Source organism: Peromyscus leucopus, chromosome 18 (assembly GCF_004664715.2).
Source record: "Peromyscus leucopus breed LL Stock chromosome 18, UCI_PerLeu_2.1, whole genome shotgun sequence".
In the NCBI taxonomy this organism is placed as follows: Eukaryota; Metazoa; Chordata; class Mammalia; order Rodentia; family Cricetidae; genus Peromyscus; species Peromyscus leucopus.
The window spans coordinates 27,326,690-27,351,113 of NC_051078.1; the positions used below are offsets into that span (position 1 = coordinate 27,326,690).

Consider the following 24,424-nt stretch of genomic DNA (forward strand, 5'->3'; position numbering starts at 1 on the left):
TGTATAAATTTTCTACCTAGTTGCAGAAGGACAACACCACCATCAAAATGATAACATTTGATCATCATAGACACTACATTTACTTATCTGATACACTGATATACACTTGTATATTTTGATTATTGAAGCAACAGTCTAATTTCTGTGTTTGTCTAGTTATAAGTATAGAATGTGCTCAAATTTATATTTCATATTTATCATTTAAAAATCAATTTTTGATGTGTGTATGTGAGTGTGTGTGTGTGTGTTGGTGTAATTTATGTTTATAATTGTGAATTCATACTCTATAGGCCAAAGGGCAGCCCCAGCTCTTCAGGTTCTGTCCATTTTGTATTTTTGAGATGTGATCTCATATGCCTGAAGTTAACCAAGCAGGCTAGGATGGCTGTCCAGCAAGACTCAGGCTCTGCCTGCCTCCACTTGACCAGCAGTATAATTACAGTGGCAAAGTACCACACATGACTTAAAATGTTGGTTCTGGGGATAGAACCCAGGTCCTTGTGATTACAATGCTGAGTCATCTTGTTGGCTTGAAAGTGAATTATTAATGCCTGTGCTTTGTTTTCTTGAGTACAATGAGATTTTGTCAAATCTGGCTATCCATGTGTTTTCAGCTTAATTGATATTATTAGTATATGCAATAAAAAAACCTTGCCATCAATTTAACCCACTCACATATTATATTCATTTGGTACATCCAGGGTATATTTTTCAACCTGGATTTAGACAAACATATGCCATGTTGTGTCAAAAGTTTTAAATGTCATCACTATTGTTTCTATTTTGTCCCTATGCATTTCTATTATATACAGCAAAGGTAAATTGACCAAAGACAATTCAAATAAACACTTATTTTGTGCCTATGCTGTAATGCAGTGGGAAGTTACTGTTGAAGTCTCCTGCACTCCTTTGATTACATGCAATTCATTTGTGATACACTTTTAGTTTGTCCCATCAAGAGCATGAAACTAGGGCCTGATAAGGCGACTCTGTCAGTTGGTAAATTGTTTACCTTAAAATGTGAGGACTTGTGTTTGATATTTAGAAATCACATGAGAATGTCACATACAGTGACCACCCAGAATTGCCATGCTGGAAAGATGGAAACATCAGGATTTCTGGACCTCACTGTCTAGACAGTATAGCTTGGCTCTTCTCAACCAGTGAGTCATGGACCTCTTTGTGGGCTGCATATCAGATATCCTGCATATCAGATGTTTACATTACTATTCATAATAGCAGCAAAATTACACTTAAGATGTAGCAAGAAAATAATTGTATGGTTAATATATTTGGGGTTCACAACAACATGTGGAACTATATTAAAGTGTTGCAGCATTAGGAAGGTTGAGAACCACTGGTATAGTCTAATTGTTGAGATTCAAGATAATGAGAGACCCTGTTATAAAGTGGTTTGATAGATTTTCTGAGAATGAACCTTGATGTTGACCTCAAGCCTGCACAAACACAGACATATATGTGTGAGTGTACCTGCACACATATGTGCTCTTGCACCAACATGATCTCACCCTCACACACACACATACACACACACACACACACACACACACACACACAAACATATGCACACTCACTCTCTCTCTCACGATAAACCTACTTCCCAGACATAAAATTGTTTGTTTTTTTAAAAGAAAACTATTTTCATCAAATGAGCTCATTATAATTAATAGTTTACAATTGTAAATTTAGAATTAAAAGACAAAAACAAAAACCTTCGTGGTTCAAATCCAGGACTATGATAATGACATTTTTTAAACTAGAATAAGGCTGTTTTAAACCATTGGAAATGGTTTTTAATTTGTTCAACAAAACTTTTTTAAATGTATATACTACGGGGTGACAATGATAGCTACTTTATTACATAACTCCAAAATGTGAGTGTATTAGTTACTTTCTTGTTGCTGTGATAAAATATCCTGACTGAAAAAAAAAAACAACACCTTAGTGAAGAAAGGGTTGATTTTTAGATTACAGTTCCACAAGGGTAGAATCCATCATGGATGGAGAAGGCCTGGTAGCCAAAGCAGAAAGTAGAGAGATCACATTTCATTCATACACAGAAAGAAATTGGAATGAGCTTATGAACCCTCACAGGCCATCTCTACTGATATACTATCCCCAGCAAGCCTTTTCATACAATTAAAATGGGCTTTTACATATTGTTTTTGTAGATAAGCAGTATATAATAATGATAATTACATAAATCTAAAAAGCATTACAAGTCACATTATTGGAGGAGAATACAAGATGAGAGGAGAAACGCCAATTACTTCTTTTTCTTCAAATTGCTCACACAAAGTTCATACCCATTTTCTCTGCTGACAAGGCTTAATAGTTTGCTGAGATTAATGGGCTAAAAAGTCCTCACTTTAGGGAAGGGAGAGAAATCATAGAAGCATAACAGAATTATGGAAGGAAAGACTGAAAATTTGTAGAAGTCATAAATTAGTTTGAAATAAAGGGTTAGCAGGGGTTAGATATTGAATTCAAGTCAAAAAAGAAAAATATTTCTGTTTACATTTATCTGAAAAACATGAAGCTTCAAGTGTTGGCATCTTTATAATCAAATCCTTTGCTTTTGTAATCTGGCCAGGGCATTGGGTATGAACAGCCAACTTGTGACTATCAAAGCAGACAGAGCAAAACTACACAGGAAATTAACTGAAGAGTCTAGAGGTTCATGAAAATTAATAGGCCACTGTGTTTGTATTTTTAGGAAAATTTAAGATATTAATATATTGTGAAGGGTTCACTAGGAGTCAGCTTACTTATATTAGTATATTTTATTTGTTGTCTTACTATATTTTATTTTTATTCCATTAGTCTACTTTCATGGCTAACATAGTTCTGTTTTAATTAAAACACCAAGCTACATATATTATACTCAGTAGCTGTTTTAGAAACATCCTCAGAATTATTGTGGAAGTGATTCAGTTGAACAAAAGGAATATGATCATGGCACTAATGATAAGATCCCTGAAACAAAGCAAAATGTAGCTACTACCAGCAAATTTTAACTATGGAATATTTTTGTTAATAAAACGTATATGTTCCCTCGGAACAAACTGTGTCACCAATCTTACCTTAAGAAAGAAGCTGTCATAATCTGTCCTGTATAAAAATTATTGTCACCCTGGAATAAACAAAATTCAGTATTACTACTGTAGTTATGTAACTCATCATTTATTTAAAAAAAAATGAACAAGAGTCAGAGACAGACGCTTCTCCCACTGTTAAGAGTCCCAGAAGAAGACCAAGCTATACAACTGTCAGATATATGCAGAGGATCTATGCTGTCTCTGACTCTTTTACTGGCTTTTGGGATGCTATTCCTTATACTGGGTTGCCTTACTCAGCCCTAATACTAGGCAATGTGCTTTTTGTTACTACAACTTGATATACCATGTTTTGTTGATATCCATGGAAGGTCTGCCTTTTTCTGAATGGAAACAGAGAGGAGTGTATGGAGGAGGGGGTAGAAGGGATGTGGGGAAGAGGGACTAGGAGGAGAGAAGGGAAGGGAAACAGCAGTCAGTATGCAAAAAAAGGTAATAATTAAAAGATGAACAAGATTTTATCACATTTGCTATTTTCATGAAACTGAATTATTCTTATATTTACTACATTTTATAAATAGATAAACACTATAGAATACATTTAACATAATTTATTATATGTATCATAACATATTTTTGTCTAATTAAACTATGAATTAAAAGTTATCAAATAAAATTTTAAACTCTGCAATATAGCACATTACAAAGGTAACATATATAATTATCTTTTAACATAATTGATTTTATACTAAGCAATGAATTATACATTACAATATTTTACTTATGTTCTGGGCTATTTTGTCTATGAAAGTAATTTTAGTCTATAGTACTGAGTTTCTCCTCAACTAAAAGCGCATAGGGTAGTTTGCTACAAATTTATCCATGTTATTGATTTTTCCATCATCTATAAGGGCTTACAACATTCACGAGATTGTTCCTGCTACAACATTATAAATTCATTGCCTGGAACACAGTTTGCTATTGAATGTCTGCCAGACTATGTTAACAAGGGTATTCACAGAAAACCCAAAGCTGTAATACAGTGAAAATGTGAAACAAATTCTATAAAGATTGTTTCTTTCCAAAGTCATTTGCATTTAACTAACCAAAGTAAGAATAGGAAATACAGTATTACTTATCACTAATGCTTTCTTGTGTACATAACAGTACCTCTTATATTATTCCTACACACAAATTTACTACTATTCTGGTGACCCTGGATTACTAATGTATCTCTGAATTACTAATGTATGCAGGAGCAATAATGCTGTTTTCTTGAATACAACCCCAAGTAAACATTAATTTGTGAAGGCCACAATCCTTTGTAGAAACCAGCATGCTATTAGCTCAGACATCTTCAATGGCTAAATTATTACTACAGAGATTGTCAAAAGTATTAAGAAGAAGAGTAATTATAATATCTTTACTTTTCTTGATTTTTGATATTTAGAAATGATTTGACTTTGTATATGTTTTATTTGTGCAAATGTGCACATGTGTGTAGAGTTATATGTAAACAAGTGTGGGTATCTATGGAACTGAATTTACATGAGTTATGAGCCTCCCAACCAAGTGAAGAGAGCTGCACTTAGATTCTCTGCAAGAGCAGCAATTATTCTTAACCATTGAGTCATCTCTTTCAATACTGAGTGATTATAATATTGATTAATGAGCCTGATCCATTGGCCAAACATCTATAATTAATATTAAGCCTCCAAGTCAATTATTTGGGATGTGACTGCCAGGTATTTGGGAGTTGCTGGCAGTACAGAAACTTCTGCCTACAAATAGGAGTTTTGGAAATCCAAGCAGAGATACAGGAAAAGAAGGGCAGAGTCTGGGAGATGCCCACCAGCTGCCCAAGGAGCAACTTGCCAACAGACTTGTAATGCTATGGAAACTGGCAATACATAGATTAATAGAAATGGGTTAATTTATGATGTAAGAACTAGCTAATAATAAGTCTGAGCCATCAGCCAAATATTTGTAAGTAATATTAAACCTCCGATTAATTATTTGGGAAGTGGCTTCCACATATTATGGAGTTGCTGGAGGGATAGAACTCCTGCCTACAAATAATAGTTTGGGAGCTTATATTATTTAGCATGTAAAACCTTTTTCAACATTTTAACAAATTATTACATATATTTATTGGGATAATGTGATAATTCAATACATGCATGTAATAGATAATGATTAAATTAGGATACTTAATACAGGCATGTCAAATATTTTCATTTCTTTTGTGTAGAGGGCATTTAAAATCCTCTCTACAAATTTTTAAAAAAAACATACAATTAAGTGTTTCAACTATAGTCATACAGATAATTAAACATGCAAAATGAGATACTAAAATGTGTTAGTATCTTAATATTAAATATCTAGCCAATCCTATTCTACTAAACCATGTGCCCTTTAACTATCTATCTCCTCTCCCTCTCACCTCTGGCAAATACTGTTCTAATTTCAAATCTACAAGATGAATGCTTTTCATTTCCACACAGAATAAAACATTAACTATTTGTCCTTCTCTGCCTCACATACTTAACATAGTATTCTTCTCATAGTTCTCTCAGGCTGTTGGGAAACAGACTTATATTCTATTTATGAAAAAGTAAGTAGCATTTGTGTGTATCTTATAGAATCCATGTATCAGTGTATCCAACAGAAAAGTAACCTCTGCCGATTTCATTTCTGGACTTTTAAAATCAGTGTTGTAATAAGTTTAGAAATACAGATCAATTCCCCTTGTTTTTACTCTATCTTTCTTCCATAAGCATCCAGCAGTGTAGCTATGAGATAATATGGTAGTTCCTGTTGAATTGTTATAGAAAACTTCATGTTGATTTTCGAGGAGGTTACCAAGAGTGTAGGAGAGTTTCTTCTTCTGATTCTCTTCGCTGTCTTTTTGATTGTAGACATTCAACTTGAGTGTCATTTCCTTGTGGTCTTAATTGCCACCTCTTGGATGATTAATAATGGCAAACATTTAAATATGCACTGCTGACATTTGCACACTTCCCTTTTTGAGAAATGCTTATTCAAATTCATGCCCTTGTTGAAGTTGGAGTATGTGTTATTTTATGATTGAGTTGGCCAAGATCCTTCTACAGTTAAGCAATTAATTCTTCTTTTTATATTAATATTTTAAGTAGGGTCTTCTACTCTATCTGTTGTTTCTACATTCTATTAAAAACATATACAAAAGATTTTAATGAATTTGTTATAATCTCACTTGACAATTTTTTGCTTTTGTTCTCTTTGATCTAGGGTCTTAAATAATTGCCCAGATAACCACGAAAAAGTCTGAATCTTGATTACTTACATTACTTTTAAGTGTTACTTTTTGTTTTGGTCCATGTTTTTTAATTGATGTTTTATATGGTGACGTAGGAATCCAATTTCATGCCTCTACTTGTGGTGGAAATGTAGTCATTCCAGAATTATAGCTGAGGAGCCCCCGTGGAACTGGACTGGGCCCTCTGGATAAGTGAGACAGTTGATTAGCTTGAACTGTTTAGGAGGCTCCCAGGCAGTGGAACCAGGATCTGTCCTTGGTGCATGAGCTGGCTTTTTGGAGCCTGGGGCCTATGCTGAGGGACTTTGCTCAGCCTTGGTGTAGAGAGGAGGGGACTGGACCTGTCTCAACTGAATGTACCAGGCTCTGCTGACTCCCCAGGGGAGACCTTGCCTTGGAGGAGGTGAGAATGGGGTTTGGGTTGGGGAGGAAGACTGGGGGTGAGAGGAGGGAGGACAGGGGAACCCGTGGTTGATATGTAAAACAAATAGAAAATCTCTTAAAAAACAAAACAAAACAAAACAAAAACAAAAACAAACAAAAATGGAAAAAAAAAACTATTCTTCCAATTTCAACTCCATTTGTGTTTATTTTAAATCCATTGGCGATGAATATGTAGATTCATTTCTTGATTCTATATCCCATTTTTGACCTGCTTGTACATTTTTATGCAGTACTGTGATGTCTATGTAATTATAGAGAAGTATGATAGGGCTTCCACCATTTCTCTTATTGCTCAGCATTCTTTGTCTATAGAGAATCTTGTAAGGTTCCCCAGTACTTTAGGATTATAGTTCTGTTCTGCTAAAAGTGTCACTGACATTTTGGTGAACTTACATTCAATATACAGGTTGCTTGGATAGCATGGAAATCTAAATATTATTTATTTTTCAAATTCATAAACATGGAATATTTCCATTTTGTCTGATTCTTTTTCCTTTTCTTTTTATTCTTCTCTCACATAGTACACTCTGACTACAGCCTTCCCTCCCTCTCCCCTCTCAACACTCTCTCCCATCTTCACTCTCTCCCAGATCACTCCTCTTCCATTTCCCTTCAGAAAAGAGAAGGCCTCCCAGGGATATCAAGTGAACACAGTATATAGACTAGACACAAACCCTCATAGCAAGGCTGGACAAGATACCTTGGTAGTAGGAAAAGTCTCTCAAGAGCAGGCAAAAGAATCTAAGACAATCCCACTCCCACTATTAGGACTCCCACAAAAACAGTGACTTAACAGTTCATGATAGAAATCATTCACTCCTTGTTAAATTTATTCTCACGCACTAATTTTTGTGTCTTTGGTAAATATGTTTCTTTCTTGGTTTCTCTTCTTCAGTTACTTCATTACTGGTGCGTAGAACCAGTGCTGGTTTGATGTGTTGATTTTTTTTTTAAACCTAACTTAGTTTGCCAACTCTAAAATCATTTTAAATGTACTTTTAGGATTTTACCTATAATAGATAATGCCATCTGCAAAAGGTTGAGTTTGAACTCCTATTGTCCAGCTTAGAATCTTTTTGTTTCTTTTACCTAATTTATTTTTTTTAGGACTTCCACTACTCTGTTGAATAACTACAACAAAGTGAACATATTCATATCATTTTAGATCATAGAGCAACAAACTTTAAAATATCACTCATTTTAATGTGTTAAATATATATTATTGTAACTGAAATTTTAGACAGTTATGACCCAGTGCTCTTTATAGCAAAGACATTTTTTAGTCAACAGAGAGACAACTTTAGAGTTTCCTTGCAGAGTGCAACCATTGCTATGTGCTTGTCATTATGAAATGAATGATTCATATTAATTTTTGTACTGTGTACTTCTTTTTTTCAGAGTGTATATTTCTTCTTTTTTTATTAAAATTTTTACATTCTACTAAGTGATTTTTTTTGGTGTCTGTTGAAATGATTCTAAGATTCTGTCCTTTATTATGTGTCTTTATTCATGTTTATTGCTTTTCTTCTTTTGAAACATCCTTACATCCCTGGGCGAGGCTCATATTGACATGGCACGTTATCTTTTCGATGTGCTATTGGATTTAGTGTATTACTATTTTGTTGAGAACATTTGCTTCTATATTTATTTATCCTACAACTTTTTGTGAGGTTGGGGATGTATTCTGCATTTGACTGGTTTTGTTATTGGGTAATATTTGTTTCAGAATGAGTTGAAGGAATCTTCTCCATGTCATTTTTATAATAGTTTGAGAATAATTAGTGAACAGTTTTTTAAGTGATATAAGTCAACAGTCCTTACCTGAGTTTGCTTGATTTGTTTAGGGGAGATTTCTGGATAAATTTTTAATATTTACATTTATTTTGGTTATGTATAGGTATGTGGGTCTGTGTCTGTGTTTGCATCTATGCATGAGGGTACCCCCAAAGTCCACAAGAGTGTAATGGATCTCCAGAAGCCAGGGTTAAAGGCAACCATAAGCAGCCTGTGGTTTTTAGTTTGTTACTACTTTAGCATTTGAAGCTGCCCATTATGGGTGGAAATCAAACATCTATCTTGTGAAAGGGAAGTAAGTTCAATTAACCACGGATCTATCTCTCCTACTCCACATTTTTTCCTTATTGTTGGTTCATTTATGTTTTCTGTTTCTTCATGGTTCAATGCATTCTGTCTAGTGTTTCCAATTTGTTGCTCTGTCTCTCTCCAGTATCAATTGTAACATATTTTTTATCATTTCCAATTTTGAATATTTTTTGCTTTCTTAATCTCGTTAAAGCTTTTTCCCCCTTTTGACGGTGTATCTTGCAGTCAGGACTCTGTTGTAGGTTGCAGAGTTTGTAAATTGGTGATATTAACTATTAATTAATGATTACCTCTCTCCACCATAGTGTGCTGAGCATTTTCCAGTACCATGAATGCTAGTCAGTAGGGGGAAAGATTCTAGTTGGGCATCACCTTGATTTCTTAGTGTTCAATGATTTAAGAGTTGCATGACATCTCATTAGATGAAGAAAGAGCCTCTGACAAAATCCAACATCCCTTCATTAAAAAATTCCTGGAGAGACTAGAGATACAAGGGACATACTTCAACATAATAAAGGCAAATACTACAAGCCCACATCCAATATCAACCTATATGGGGAGAAACTCAAAACATTTCCACCAAAATCAGAAACAAAATATGGGAATCCACTCTCTTTATATCTACTGAATATAGTTCTTGAAGTCATTAAATAAAAGGGGAACAAATAGAAAAAGAAGAAGTCATAGTATCTCTAGAGATATGATTTTAGGCACAGGACCCTAGAAAGTTCACTTGGAAACCTCTACAGCCGGTAAATCATTTCAGCAATGTAGCAGGATACAAAATAAACACATAAAAATCAGTAGTCTTTCTATATACAAATGATAAACATCCTGAGAAAGAAATCAGGAAAATAGTACATTCCACAATAGTTGCAAAAATTGGTTATTCTTTATTGGATAACAAGATCCAAAATTTTCTGCGTAACTGATGAAGTATTAAGACTTACATTTATTCTAAAAGAAATATTTATAACCACATTGAAAACAAATGAATATACTCAATTTCTTATTCAATTTATTTCCACAGTCACCTAACTGAAAAAATTTTTTTTCTCCTTAAAAAATATCCCGGAGTAACTCTAAGAATATGAAGGCCTTATACAATGGACACTTTAAGATGTTAAAGTAAGGCCCTATTGCTGAGGATCTTCTGATAAGCAACTTAGTGTGTTTTCTTGCTCCCTTTAGAATTTCCTGACTTTAAAAATATTTTTATTTATTTGTGCATCTGTGTGAACAAACATATGGAGGTCAAAGAAGAGCTTTGTTAGCTCAGCTCTCTCTCTCTCTACCATGTGAACCCTAGGTATTCAGGAAGGGCATCAGGTTTGGCTGCAGGTGCCTTTACCTGCTGAAGCATCTTCCTGGCCATAATGCACTAACTTTCAACAGATGGTTATAGATGTGCTTTTCATGAAATCTTCTGCTGTTTATCTTCCTTCCTTCCTTCCTTCCTTCCTTCCTTCCTTCCTTCCTTCCTTCCTTCCTTCCTTCCTTCCTTCCTCCCTCCCTCCCTCCCTCCCTCCTTCCTTCCTTCCTTCCTTCCCCCTCCCTCTCTCCTTTCTTTTTCTTTCTTTCTTTCTTTTTCTTTCTTTCTTTCTTTCTTTCTTTCTTTCTTTCTTTCTTTCTTTCTTTCTTTCTTTCTTTCTTTCTTTCTCTCTTTCTGTCTGTCTGTCTATCTTATTTTCACTGCTTCTTGTGGCTGGCTAGCAGCTGACTGACTGGCTGGTCCTGACTCTGCCCTCTTCTTTCTCTCTCTGTTCTCTTCTCTTCCTTCTTCTCTCATTATTCTTCTAAGTCTCGATTTCTCTCTTTCTCCAGAGCCTAGATTGCTCCAATTTATTCTCTCTCCCTGCCAGCCCCAACTATCCCTCTCCTGCCTAGCCATTCAGTATTTTATTAGTCCAATTGGGTGCCTTTGGCAGGCAGAGTGAAACAGCAACATATCTATTTGTAATCACACAAATGCAGCATAAACAAATGGAACACATCTTTATATCATTAACAAAGGCAGCAGAAGCAACCGTAACACACCTTCACATCATTAGAAACTATTTTGTAGCATAAACAAATGTTGCCCAGTTAAATTAATACTCCAAAAGAAAAGAGCATAATCCACGTACCTGCTTCGGAATTATCATGTTTCAGGAGTTTAGAATGTTTTTGTATTAATGTGCTGATTATCTTTTCTGTACTTTTCACCCTCTATTCTGAAACTTTAACACCACAATTGTTTATTTCTTTAATGGATTCTCATGGCTTGGTTATCAGCTTAGTTGGTTTTGGGTCAACTAAGACAAATGCCTCAGGGCAAGTCTGGAAGTGTATTTACTAAAAGCATTAAATGAAAAAGACTCTCAAACAGAATGGATGGTTCTTTCAGGTGGCAGGCAATATAGAAAGAAGACTGAGGGAAAAGCAAGGCATCTCTGCCTGTCTCTTTGTACCATATGGATGAGTTTATCTATCCTGTACCTTCTAATGCAGATGCCATCATGAAAACACAGATTCCTTGGTCTTAGAGTAGACCTGTGGCTTTCAAGGCTTATTAAGATTAGGATTACTGAGGCACCCTGATTCACAAACAGATTGTTAGTGATGTTTTAGTCTTTCTAGCCTACACATAGCCATTGTTGGACTATCTAGTCCTCATTGTCCAAGCTAATCTAACCAAGCTCCTTGGTAGTAAATATTGATTCCATCAGTTCTCTTCCTGTAGAGAACATTGGCTAACCAAGGTTGTATAAATCTTTGGCTTTTTTTCTTACTAGTTATGTTCATTAGGTTTTTGTTTATGTGTTTCTGGTTGTGCATTTATTTCTGTGTGTGCATGCAAGTGTCTTAGTTGGCCAGAAGAGGGTGGTGGATCCCCAGGAAAAAGTATTAGAGACCGTAGTGAGATACTGTGTTAGTGGTGGGCACTGAACCGGGAGTCCCCTGCAATGTAGTTAGTATCCGGTCTTCCCCATTGAGCCATCTCTCCAGTCTTCTCTATTGTTCTCTTCCCTATCTAATTTAATTCAAAATATCTGCAGTGAAGTTCAAAAGGTTTTCATATGATGAATTTAGACTGGGATTTGAACTGTATGTATTTGAGCTGTAGTGTATGCAATATCCTTCATTAAATCCTCTACCTGTAAATTTTCTGTTTATTTATTTTTATTTATTTATTTGTTTATTATTTTATTTATTTATTTATTTTTATTTATCTTATTTTTATGATATCTACCTGTGTTAGATTTTTCATTTATTTCAGGAGTTACTTTTCTGAATTAATTTACTTGTTTGTATTCAGTATACATTTTTTAATTTTATAATTAGTATGTTTTTATTTTTATTCATACACTCTTTCTTTTAAATTTCTTCCATTATAAAAATAAGCTTCAAGGAAGTATTCCTATTAAAATTTTCCATGACAAAAAAGTAGCACAACAATATGATGAAACTTTAGTTATATGGTAATATATCATACAGAATCTTCTAACTCTTATCTTGGCATTTCTACATCACTGTTTTTTCTTATGAATTAATTATAGTTTAAAGTTTTTAAAGCATTTTACTTAATGCATTTATTTTTCTTGTTTTTTGATAATTCATATATTTGTTCTGTATGTATACCACTTATACCTTTCCCTTTCCACTCTACAACTCTTCCCATATTGTCCATTATCTTGTCCCTCTCAAATGCATGGACTTTTTAAAATATTTACACACACACACACATACATACACACACACATACACACACACATACACACACACTCAAACATGAACATGCATAGGCACACACACACACTCACACACACACTCAAACATGAACATGCACAGGCACACACACATTCACTCATACACACACACTCAAACATGAACATGCACAGGCACACACACACTCACTCACACACACACACACTCAAACATGAACATGCACAGGCACACACACACACACACACTCACACACACACACACACACACACTCAAACATGAACATGCACAGACACACACACACACACACTCACACTCTTTCTCTCTCTCCACACACACAAACTGCTGAGTCTACTTGATGTTATTTATGTGTATCTATGTCTAGTGCCAACCACTTGGTATTATTGGATAACCAATTAGAGTGCTCCTCACTGGAGTAGACTGATTGTGCTGCTCTCGCTATTCACTGTATGCAGATCTTAAATCAGGTGGGGCCTTGAGAGATTTCTCCCAACTTCATTGGCCTGCCAACTGGTATTTTCATTGTTCAAGTCTTGTTAAGGCAACCATATTTTGGAAATTTCCTGTTTCAGCTTCCTTGTCATTTATAGAAGACACCATCTTTCAGTAGATGTTCTGGTTCTCTGGATCTTATCATCTTTCTTTCTGCCCCTCTTCATCAAGTTCCCTGAATCTTTTTTGTTTGTTTTTGTTGTTGTTGTTTTTTCAAGACAGGGTTTCTCTGTGTAGTTTTGTGCCTTTCCTGGGACTCACTTGGTAGACCAGGCTGGCCTCAAACTCACAGAGATCTGCCTGCCTCTGCCTCCTGAGTGCTGAGATTAAAGGCGTGCCCCACCACCTCCCAGCCATGTTCCCTGAATCTTAAGTGTAGGTCTTGTAGGACTCCTTTATATTTAAATGGGATTTTTTTTGAGACAGAGTTTCTCTGTATAGTTTTGGCACCTTTCCTGGATCTCGCTCTGTAGACCAGCTGGCCTTGAACTCCCAGAGATTCACCTGACTCTGCCTCCCAAGTACTTGAGATTAAAGGCGTGTGCTGCCAACACCACCCAGCCTCCCAGCCTCAATGGGATTCTTACAATTGTTATTTTGGATTCCTTTCTAGCCATATTGTAACTTTTTTTTTTCATTCTTGTACTGGAGAGTTGGGTTCAATTTCCCTTGATATTACATGTTTTTGTTATCACTGTGCCTGAACGGCTGACTATGCGTCAAGTGCAGTGGTAAATTCTATTGTGTTATGAAAGGCTGTCCACTGCAAGAGGAAAACATTCTATGCATGGTCAGGAATGGTATATTAGCTTTGATTTTGGATGGCATCTGTAGTGTGATCTCTCTATAGTTTTGTTGTTGTTGCTTGTTTGCCCCAGTTAATTGCCGATTGGCAAAGCAACAGCTGTTTCAGAGCATGGTGGTGCTAGTTAGTGTTTTTTGGTAGCAAGCCCACCAGCTTGCTGGCTATTGATACAGACAGGTATTTTCAGATTCAATGATAGGCAAATGGCTATATATTGGGCTACCAAATGGGAGGGGCCACTGTTAGTGTCAACAAGGCATGTAGTGAGACCTCTAGTAGGACAGAGCTGCTATCTGGTTGACATTTGGGAGAATGTAAGGATAGAGAGGGTTACAAGATTCACACAACCTACTGCCACAAATTAAGGCATCACGTGTATTCGGAAACTGATGGTTGTCACTCTACCTAGCCCCAAAACCAGAAAAGTAGAACTGATGTCATTTATTAATATTCATACACATCTAAATACATATTCAGTCACTGCAAATTGCATAAAGATGTATGTGTGCCATGGAAGCATGGGATGTAGTGGAGACAGAGGGAGGCAGTATGGGAGCGTCAAAAGAGAGCAAAATAGAATAACACCTATGTATGAAAATGCCAAGATGAAACTCATTACTTTGTATGGACATATTAATAGAGAAGTTCGATAGGTACTGAAGTATGGAGTACATGAATTTCTTCTATGACATGAATGTTACTGTTATACATTACATTAAGAAATATGTACTTCCTGCATTCTTCCCAGACAATTCTCCCCTGAGCACCTGAACTGCTTCACGCGTTAGATTGACCATGCAACATCACTCAGCAGAATTTACCGCAGATAAGAAACACAAAACATGATAGAAAATGAAAGACAGAAAGATTACCTTTCTCAAAAATCTATGCTCATCGGACTCTTAAATCTTGTATTCTTTTCCTTCCATATCATTCTTGATGTGAATCTTACAGGAAGAAAAATGGGTTAAATTGACTGAGCCTCACTGTCAAGAGAAACCTATGGTCAGGGATATATCTAATTCTCAGAGCTTTCATCATTAATATTTTATGAGTCTCAGTGATCTGTCCCATCTGAAAGAAAAATTTATCTTTCATTTGTGCAAGCATTGCCTGCCGAGTAATAGATTTCATCTCTATAAGCCAGTGGTGAAATGCAAACCACAGCAAAGGTACCCAGAAGCAAAGTGCTCACTTTATTTCTTTTTACTGGAGTCTGGCTGCACTTTCCTGTAGTTGCAAAGTCAGCCAAGCAAAGTAAAAGATCTTTGGGGAGCAATGAAGAGAGTTCCTTCCAACTTACATCAGCCTCTGCCTGTGAATGTCTACTGTTGTTTAAAACGACTTTTCAATGAGATGAGCAGCTACAATGCCTTTTCTTTTTAATTATTTACAAGGAATTGCTATAACAAGAATATTAATTCATTACATTTGGTAAACAAAATCTCTAGCTCAGTTCTGAACACTCCATTCACTATAAATAGATGACTAAAAGGCAAATTAGTGATTTTCAGATACTTCAAACTGAAAGATATTATTTTACCCTGAGGTTGAAGAGTGCTTGGTTTCCCTTCTTGTGAAGTAAGATTTTCTGTACAGGCTTATCTGTGACACTTGGGCTAAACTACATTTATTAATCTATAAAGAGTCAAACAAGAAAGAATGTTCTAAGATACAACCTCTTTGAAACCAGAAACAGGGAAAGCTCCATAACATTGATCCTAACAATGACTTCTTGTAAAGGACCTCCAAAACATAGTGAACAAAACAAAACTTAGATAAACTGAGTTGCATCAATTATAAAGACTTCTGCAGAGCAAAGGTCACAAAAATGTGAAGTGAAAATGAAGGCCACGAGAGGAAACAGTTTGCAGACCATTTTTCTAATAAGTTAACTCAGCAGCATGAAAGAAATTAGCTAGTTAAAATATGAAATAAAAAGACCTGGCTGGATTTTTCTCAAAAGAAACACACAAAATAACCAATTGGTATATGGGAAAATACTCAACATCACTGAACATCAGAGAAATTCTGATTAAATCTACTATAAAATATTACTTCACACCTACTAAGAATGTTTGTGTCAACATGATGAAATAATGTATTAGAGAAAATATGGAGAAAAGGGAATCCTTGAATAATGTGGGTAAAAATGTCAATAGTATAGTCACTAAGAAGAACTGTTTGTGAACGCCTCAAAAACTAAAAATATAGCAAACATATGATCTGATAATTCTGCTAATGAATATACAATGTCAAGATATTAGATGAGTAAGCTGAAGAGAAATCTTCATTGGTACATTATAAAAAATATCCCAGAGAGAGTCACCCTAGATGTCCATCAATGAATGGATGGGTAAAGAAAAGGTAAATGTAATGCCTCTAACTATCCATCCACAATGACATACCAGTCAGTCTTGAAAGAAAAGGGATAATCTTGTCATTTCTCAAAATGTAAGTGTAATAATTTAATTTGTATGAGGCATCTAGAAAGAACCAGGATGACAAGAACTGGCTTGTGGTTGAAGGATAAGGGAGATGTTCAGCAAAGGATACAAGATATTAGCTGGACATGAGGCATAATTCAAGAGATTAATTGTGTAATAAGATGACTACAGTTAACAACTACCTGTATTCTTAAAATAGTAAGAGAATAAAATGATAACCATGTAAGTCAATACGTGTATTAATTAGCTTGATGTAGCCATTCCACAATGGAATATGTATAAAACCTAAAATATCATGACATAGTAAACATGGAATTTTTAAAATTCAATCATATAAATATTAACAACATTAACAAAAAGACCACATTTACATTGGATGTCATTCTTCTGTGTCTCCCTGACCCACAGAATAAACTAGAGTCACAGAAAGATTCATGTATGTAGTTCCTGCATGTAGATGAACAGTTGCCTGGAGAAATGTGCTTAGTACTGTACAAAGGAGAAAAAGTGTAAGAAAAAATGCTAAATGGTCTTATAAATAAAATAACCAGGGGCAGGTATTGGGGAGAATGCTGAAATATCAGAGAAACAGCACAAGCCATGGCCAACCTCACCTCGCCAATTCCTCAGCTGATCTTGTTTCCTCAAACTGAAAGCCTCTGAGTCCTCATTCACATGGATCTCAGCTGTACTGCTGCTAAAAGTCTAAAAGCTTAACAAGGCTCTAGTTCCTGGTCCTCATACCTTATATACCTTTCTGCCTCCTGACATCACTTCCTGGGATTAAAGGCTTGTGTCACCATACCTGGCTGTTTCCAGTGTGGCTTTGAACTCAAAGATTCAGACAGATTTCTGCCTCCAGAATGCTAAGATTAAAGGCGTGTGCTACCACTGCCTAAACCTATGTTTAATATAGTGGCTGTTCTGTTCTCTGACCTCCAGATAACTTTATTAGGGTGCACAATATATTGGGGGACACAATATCACCACAAAAAACCCAAATGAGTGAGTGTTTATGTGAGATAGAATGGTTGTATGTTCTTTCTTATCACCATTACAGTCCAGTGTCAAGCACCACAGCAAATTACCCCTGAACCAAGTGTGGAGGTTCATCAAGGACATCTAAAAAAATAAGAAAAGGGAGATAGAAGGAGGGGAGAAAGCCCTAAGTGAATGAAATCCTGAATGAATGTGTATTTTGACATGGTTATGGATATGTTCTGTCAAGGACTCTAACACCATTGGTTCATGGGAAATGTCTAGGCTGATGAGGAAGGAAAAAGCTTTCAAAACTTTCCTTGGGAGTCCAGCTATGAGTGTTTATGAATGATTCATCTGTGTGTTTCAATAACTAGCAATTGTTGCTTCCTCCTCCAAGGGTATACACATGCTTACACTGTTCACCTACAGAGACCCCCCAAACAGACTAGCTAACCTTCCTCTAGGCTGTACCTAATAAACACATTGTTCCAGTTTGCTAGGTTAGTGGTCAGAGAATCCCATCTGATCACAACTTCATGGTACATGTGGCCATATTTCTGTCCTTTCTTCATTCCCTAACTGCCGCTAGCCAGGGTTTCTGGACCCAAGTTGTACAGGAACAGCATACATAGCACACAATCAGAAAGAGAAAAGAAATGTGGTTTTGAAAAGGTGTTTTCCTTCACTGCTGATATTAGAGTTTGAAACAACACAGAAAATCTGTATTTATTTTTCTTTTTTCCCCTTTTGGTTAATATTCTCATCTTATTTTTAAGTGTATATGATTGTTTAATACCTTTCTTATGTATTAGGTAATAAATGAGATTTTGTTTATTTTGGCGTAAAATTGTATTGTGAAGTTTATACACTGTTGACAAGTAGGCATCCATTAAGTTGCTTTTAAAAGATTTGCTTTTTTTTCAGTTTAATCTGTGACTACTAGCATGCTCTGATATGATAATCATTACTAATGCTCAGGGTAGGTGTGATTCTTTATTCAAAGCATAGTTACTGTTTTGACACTTACAGAAAGTACTGATTTAGAAATCACATGCTACTAAAATATCTGTGCTGTGATCAATATTCTGTCCTCAAATAGTTAGCCATCTAGTCAGAAGAATAAGATATGTGCATAAAAATAATGCAGACCCATGATCTACTAAGTGTGAGAACAGAGTCACTGTATTTGTACTACGTATGTAGAGATAAAAATCTTAATAAACAGAGGTGGAGAATGATACAGCTTAGCACTACTTGGGAGAGCCACACCTGCCAAGAACCACTTGAACCTCCCCTTAACAAAGATGTATCTATTTAATATTCATAGTAGAAGTACACAGGATTCTCATGAGTGGGGAGATCCACACTCCCTATGTATGCTAAAATGAAATGATCATATACTTTTGAGACCATTTCTTCCCTTACATTCTGGATGGAAGCTGGAAGCTTCAAACCTTGCAACCCTTTACAGACTTGGACTGGCTGGGAATGGATGGTCAATGGCACCTTGTTGCCCTTTGACCTTGGCCTGAGTTTGGAACAACAGGATCACAGCTGGATTACTCTTTGTGGCATGACAGCAATAATGATGACATTGGGGAGAGTGAAGCTTAACAAAAAAAAAATCCTATATGCATCTCACCACTGACTTTTCAGAGCTCTGTTGTCTGCTTTAAGCTTCCAACCACTAAGCAATGTTTCGACTTTCTCTAAACTTACCCTCTTTTCTTCGTAGTCTCTCCCTCTTCGGTGAGGTTCGTGAACCCTGCAGCTCTGCTGCTGCCCAGATAATATCCTAGAAGGCACTCAGAGTCCAATCACTTCTGACACTGATCTCATTGGTTTTTCCACTAGCTCAGAAATCAGACCACATCAAGTCTCCCATTCTCAATTTGATTTAATAGGTTTATCTGATATATAGTCTATTCCAATCGGATATTCTGCACTGTGGCCACAGTGATCAACTGCTATTTTCCAAATTCAGTTAACATATGTCAGCACTCAAAGCCCTTTAACTTGTGTTCTATTTTTCTGGGTAAAATCCTCATCATCTGCGGTCTCTTCAAGGAAGTCTGAGTCCTGCAGGATTGTTTTGATCTTCTGGGGTTAAAGTTAGAGCTTTATCTTCATCTTTCTGAAAGTCTTTGAATCTGTTTTTCCCAGTGCTATACATTTAGGATTTGAAGTTGCAGGCATTTCCTTTTTGTGTGTTTAGAATGCAGTTATATATGCAAATATATATACATATATATATGTATATATACATACATAAACACACACATATATATCCACTAATTGAATATTTCAGGGAAAACAAAATCAAATCCTACATATTATTATTTGAAAAAATATTTTTGATTTGACAGCTCTTTCTGGGCCTCTTAAATAATACAATTTCTACAGAAAATCCTAAAGCTGTTAAAATTACATAGCCTCACTTTCTTGTTTACACATGAAATAAACCTTTTGCTAAGATGAATGTTGTAAGAGAAATGAAAATGCAAATAAAGTATTCCTTAATTAGCAAATTAAATTTTTGTGTGGTGATATTTTAGTTATTAGTAGAATTTGAAGCTCAAGTTATGCAGAAATTTCTAACATTCCTTCATGATTTGTGATGCATATAATTGCTACAATAAATCTAATAGAAATGATGCAAATCAAAGCCTCATGAGAAATATGTCTGTTCTTTATTTCAGTAGTGTGTATAAGATGCATAATCTCCAACAATATATAAAATTATTTCAGAGTGTGACACAAAAAATATTCAAGCTTCTCTCATGACCCCTCTTACTAAGAAAAATAAACTACATAGCGTACTCTTATGCCAGTGTTTCTCAATCTGTGGGTTACAAAGGGGGTTAATGACTCCTTCACAGAGTCCCATAAAACCAATGGAAAACACATATATTTACATTGCAATTTATAATAGCAAAATTGTAGTCATGGAATAGCAACGAAAATAATTTTATGGTAGGGGGTCACCATAATGTGAGGAAGTGCCTTAAAGGGTCGCAGCATTAGGAAGGTTGAGAAACACCGTCTTAAATGTATTTTTTCCTAATACGTTTAGTCAATAAACCTTGCAATCAATTGTGCTTTGAAGTTTGCGGTTACTTTAATCTGATAATGATCTAAAGTAATATTGTCATTGATTCTTAGGACAGTCTTATGAGGCACACTCAATGACATTTGATATTGTTCTTGCCTTTGCATTAGAAAATAGAATATCACAAAAGATTTCATAATTTCCCGAAGGCAACATATATATCTTCTCAGGTTGAACTGAAATTAACTCATGGAACCTAATGTGGAGATATGTCAGACTAGATTTTTTTTAAATAGATTTTTTTTAACATAAAACATGAGTTAATTCAATTGTAGCAAAACATGTTTAACAGCTACTTTAATAACTTATTAATTTCTTAGATGTAAATAGGGTATTTCAACTTTTGTCTTAAAACACTTCACACTTCCAACCGTATTAATGCATGGTCCATTGCTTGTAGAAAATATTTACAAGGTTATCCACCTTATTTGGATAGGTAGAATACAATACACTAAGATTTAAAACATAAAACATTTAATAAGAACATTTTATTCAACTCAAGTGACACTGTTTTCCTTTCCCTGGGCACAGCTAATGTGTTTCTAATGCTCACAGTGACTCATTTTTCACCAATTCGTCTTCTGATTTGTGTTCTTGATTATATTCCTTGGTTTATTCCTTCGGTCTTCATAAAAAAAGCATTATTATCTTGAGGAACTGAGGTGACATCAGTGATTATTACAGTTTGAACCCTACCTGTCTATGAAATGAGTAGCCATCCAAGCTTATCATCCCTCTCTCTTAGAAGACATATCCACATAAGGACAGGGAGAGGGTATTAAAAAGCCTCATTTTGCTGTAAACTGTGTGCATACTTGCTGAAGACTTGCATGTGGGCTGAGAAGCTATAAGGTCCAGATGGGTTTACATATTTGATAAAAAAAAAAAAAAAAAAAAAAAAAAAAAAAAACCTTCAATCTGAGTTTTGCAATTGAATTGAATCCTATGAGATAAAACGGAAAAATTTGATCCCTTTAAGCTTGCTCTCACTGGACCATCTTTGTGCAATTGAGACACAAAAAACAGCCCCTTCCAAAGGACCACAACACAGTCCAAAATATGTCATCACCTGACCTGCAACCAGTACTCTAAACAGACAGAGAAGGTGAGGGAAGACTTGTTTTCTATAACAAATATATGGACAAGACCAGCAACAAAAGAATGAACACAAAGATTTTGAAGTTATATGTTCCTTATTTTTTAGACATGGAGTAGAAACATGAAAAATAAGTATCCAGTGTGGATATTTTGTTAAAATATAAAATGAACATAATTTCTAAAGGAAGTAGAGACCTCTTGGTATAACAGACCTGTTTTTAACTCAAGGCTTCCAAGATTTTCTTTTTCATATGCAAAGATCGGCCTATTGTAAATTGCCACTTCAGGAAAGGAAACAGTTTTCTTTCATTGTATCATTTATTCAGGGCCCTAAGGTTTTGTGTTTATTTAAATTAATTCAAATTTGCAGAAAGTTTGGCAATCCTTCAGATTTTTATAAACTTTCTAGAAGACAAGTTAAAGATCATTTTTTTTTTTACTTATGGAAAAATACCGGTTAGGACTGATGAGGTTGTCAGTTTAATCCTTTCAAGATGTAACACAATACATATAGTACAATGTAGCATAGTGGAATTTATAAAGTAAAATTGATTGACGGGTGTATCATTAGTTAATAAATGACCTTTAATTACAAGCTCCTCCCTAAAACCTTTAATCAGAGCTTGAACCTGAGAAAATGTGTAATGAACAAATTCATAGGTACTAAGCTGAAGAGAAAAAACACAAAATTATATCTACAAAGAGATTAGAAACATCATTTTGTTTGGAGAATTCAGCTCAAGAGAGAACCCATTTCTTCTTTCAGGAAGTGGTTGTTGGAAGTGAAATCCATGATTTTGGAAAAGATGGTCAGAAACTCCTTGAGGGGAATGAGAGTGTGCAAGGCGATTCAGAATGGTATCAAACAGGGAGTGTACTTTGGGAATAAATGGGAGCAGGGGATACTTTCGGGACATTCCTCCCAGTGTCATTCCCAACAATGGCTTTTCTTTTTGGGAAACTTGTCTGTGAAAATTTCTGTTGATGCTAGAGAAGCTTTGTGTGAGGCCCACTCTAGGAAATCTGCTGCATCCTCTCAATCTGCATGGCGAGGTCAATAATAGTTCCTTAATACTTAGACTGATTCCCCTCCTTCCTGTCTCAGACCCCTTGCCTCCTTGTCCAGTGACTCAGGGAAGAGTGTAGTTATATTAATCTAGTTGACTTCATCTTTTCTTTTTTTCTGGAATCTCATCACTTAGATTTGTGCCGTTGGGTTCCTGAATAGTTGAAAGAAGAAAACATGGCTTTACGTGTATCCGACTTAGCCTTAGATATTCTTTAAGTAGGTATATTATCACAAACTCCAGTCTTATAGCTCTATATGAGCAATGACACTACAGAAAGAGATCTTGTGAAAAGTGATGTTAACTAAGCAAATGAAATTACCACAGATTCTCCTTCTCCATACCTATCATTTTATACTGTCCCAGAGACTGATATCAATTAGAGCAATTATTCATTATAGGTTAAAATTCACATCCGAATCACCTGGAAGGCATACTGATCTATCCAACAATATACATCAGTTCTTTAGCCACAGTTCACCAAAATACAGCCTTTGTCCAAGCTACTGATTTCTCATCTCAAATTAACAAATACATTGTAGCTCTTCCTATGCTCTTACTTTCATAAATGTCTCTCCTTTGTACAATCTATTCTAAATGAACTACCTTTAGTGAATTCATTAATCTTGTTCTTGGATGTAAAGTGTAATCAGTTTTTTTTTTCTCGTTTCTTTTAAAGCCCATACCCACCACAATGTAACAAAAGGCCTTTCTTGTTCTGAGTCTTCTTTGTCTTATATGCCTTCTTCTGAAGCAGTCATATACCCTTTTTTGATATTAGGTGAACATGTTTATGAAGCATCAGAACTTTAGTACAGATGTTTTTTCCTATCCTTCTTCCTTCCCTCCCTCACTCTCCCTACCTCTCGTCCTTTCTTCTCCCTCTCCTTCTCTCTTGTCCCATCCTTCCCTGCTTTTTGGTAGTTCTTCCATTTCTATCTATCCTCATCTTCTCTATAATAAACCCATGGCTCTAGTATTTATCTTCCTTCAAGTCACCATTCAAAGTTAAACTTTTCAAAGTCCATCCTAAGCATTAAACTTAAATTATTTAATGTTTAAACTAAGCATTAAACTTAAGTTCTCCTTCCAGATCAGCACTCTGGTACACCTAAACTTGATATTTTCTTTTCTTTTATGTGTATCATTTTCTAAATTAATGAGTAGCTCACTTATTATTTATTGACTATTTTCTTACATTACATCACGAAGTGAGTGAGCCAGATAGATCTTTTTGTGTCTCTTTGTGTGGTGGTAATCTAATTGTACTGAAATATTATTTTGATTGTATGTTAATAAATAAAGTTGTCTGGGGGTCAGAGCTATTAGAGCCATAGCAAGAGTGTGGCGGTGGTGGCACACGCCTTTAATCCCATAGATATCTGTGTGTTCAGGGTCAGAGCTATTAGAGCCATAGCAAGAGTGTGGCGGTGGTGGCACACGCCTTTAATCCCATAAGATCTCTGTGTGTTCAGGGATACAGTCAGCATTGGAGACATATACCTTTAAGACCTAGGGGGCTGTACATTCAGACGGTGACGAGGCAGTCATGTGTTTGGGTTTACAACCAATGAGAAGGCAGAACAACATACTTAAAAAAAACTAACCGACAGGAAGTAGGTCTCTTTTCGCGAAGCTGGGACAGCAGAAGGAAGGGTGAGATTTAGCTCTGAGCTCTGACCTCTTGGCTTTCTCTTTTACATTGTTTCTGTGTTTCTTATTTAATAAGACGGTTGGTTACATCAACATCTGGCGCCCAACGTGACAAGAATCCATT

The 24,424-nt window shown here is 35.6% G+C and overlaps 1 long non-coding RNA gene across 1 annotated transcript in view; it reads right to left on the reverse strand.

The window, feature by feature from the left end:
- Window positions 1-1,594: 1,594 nt before the first annotated feature.
- Window positions 1,595-24,424, reverse strand: part of LOC114707281 — a 663,922-nt gene continuing 641,092 nt past the window's right edge. The window contains exon 3 of the long non-coding RNA XR_005089435.1: window positions 1,595-3,154. This is a non-coding gene — a long non-coding RNA (uncharacterized LOC114707281). The remainder of the gene's footprint in view (window positions 3,155-24,424) is intronic.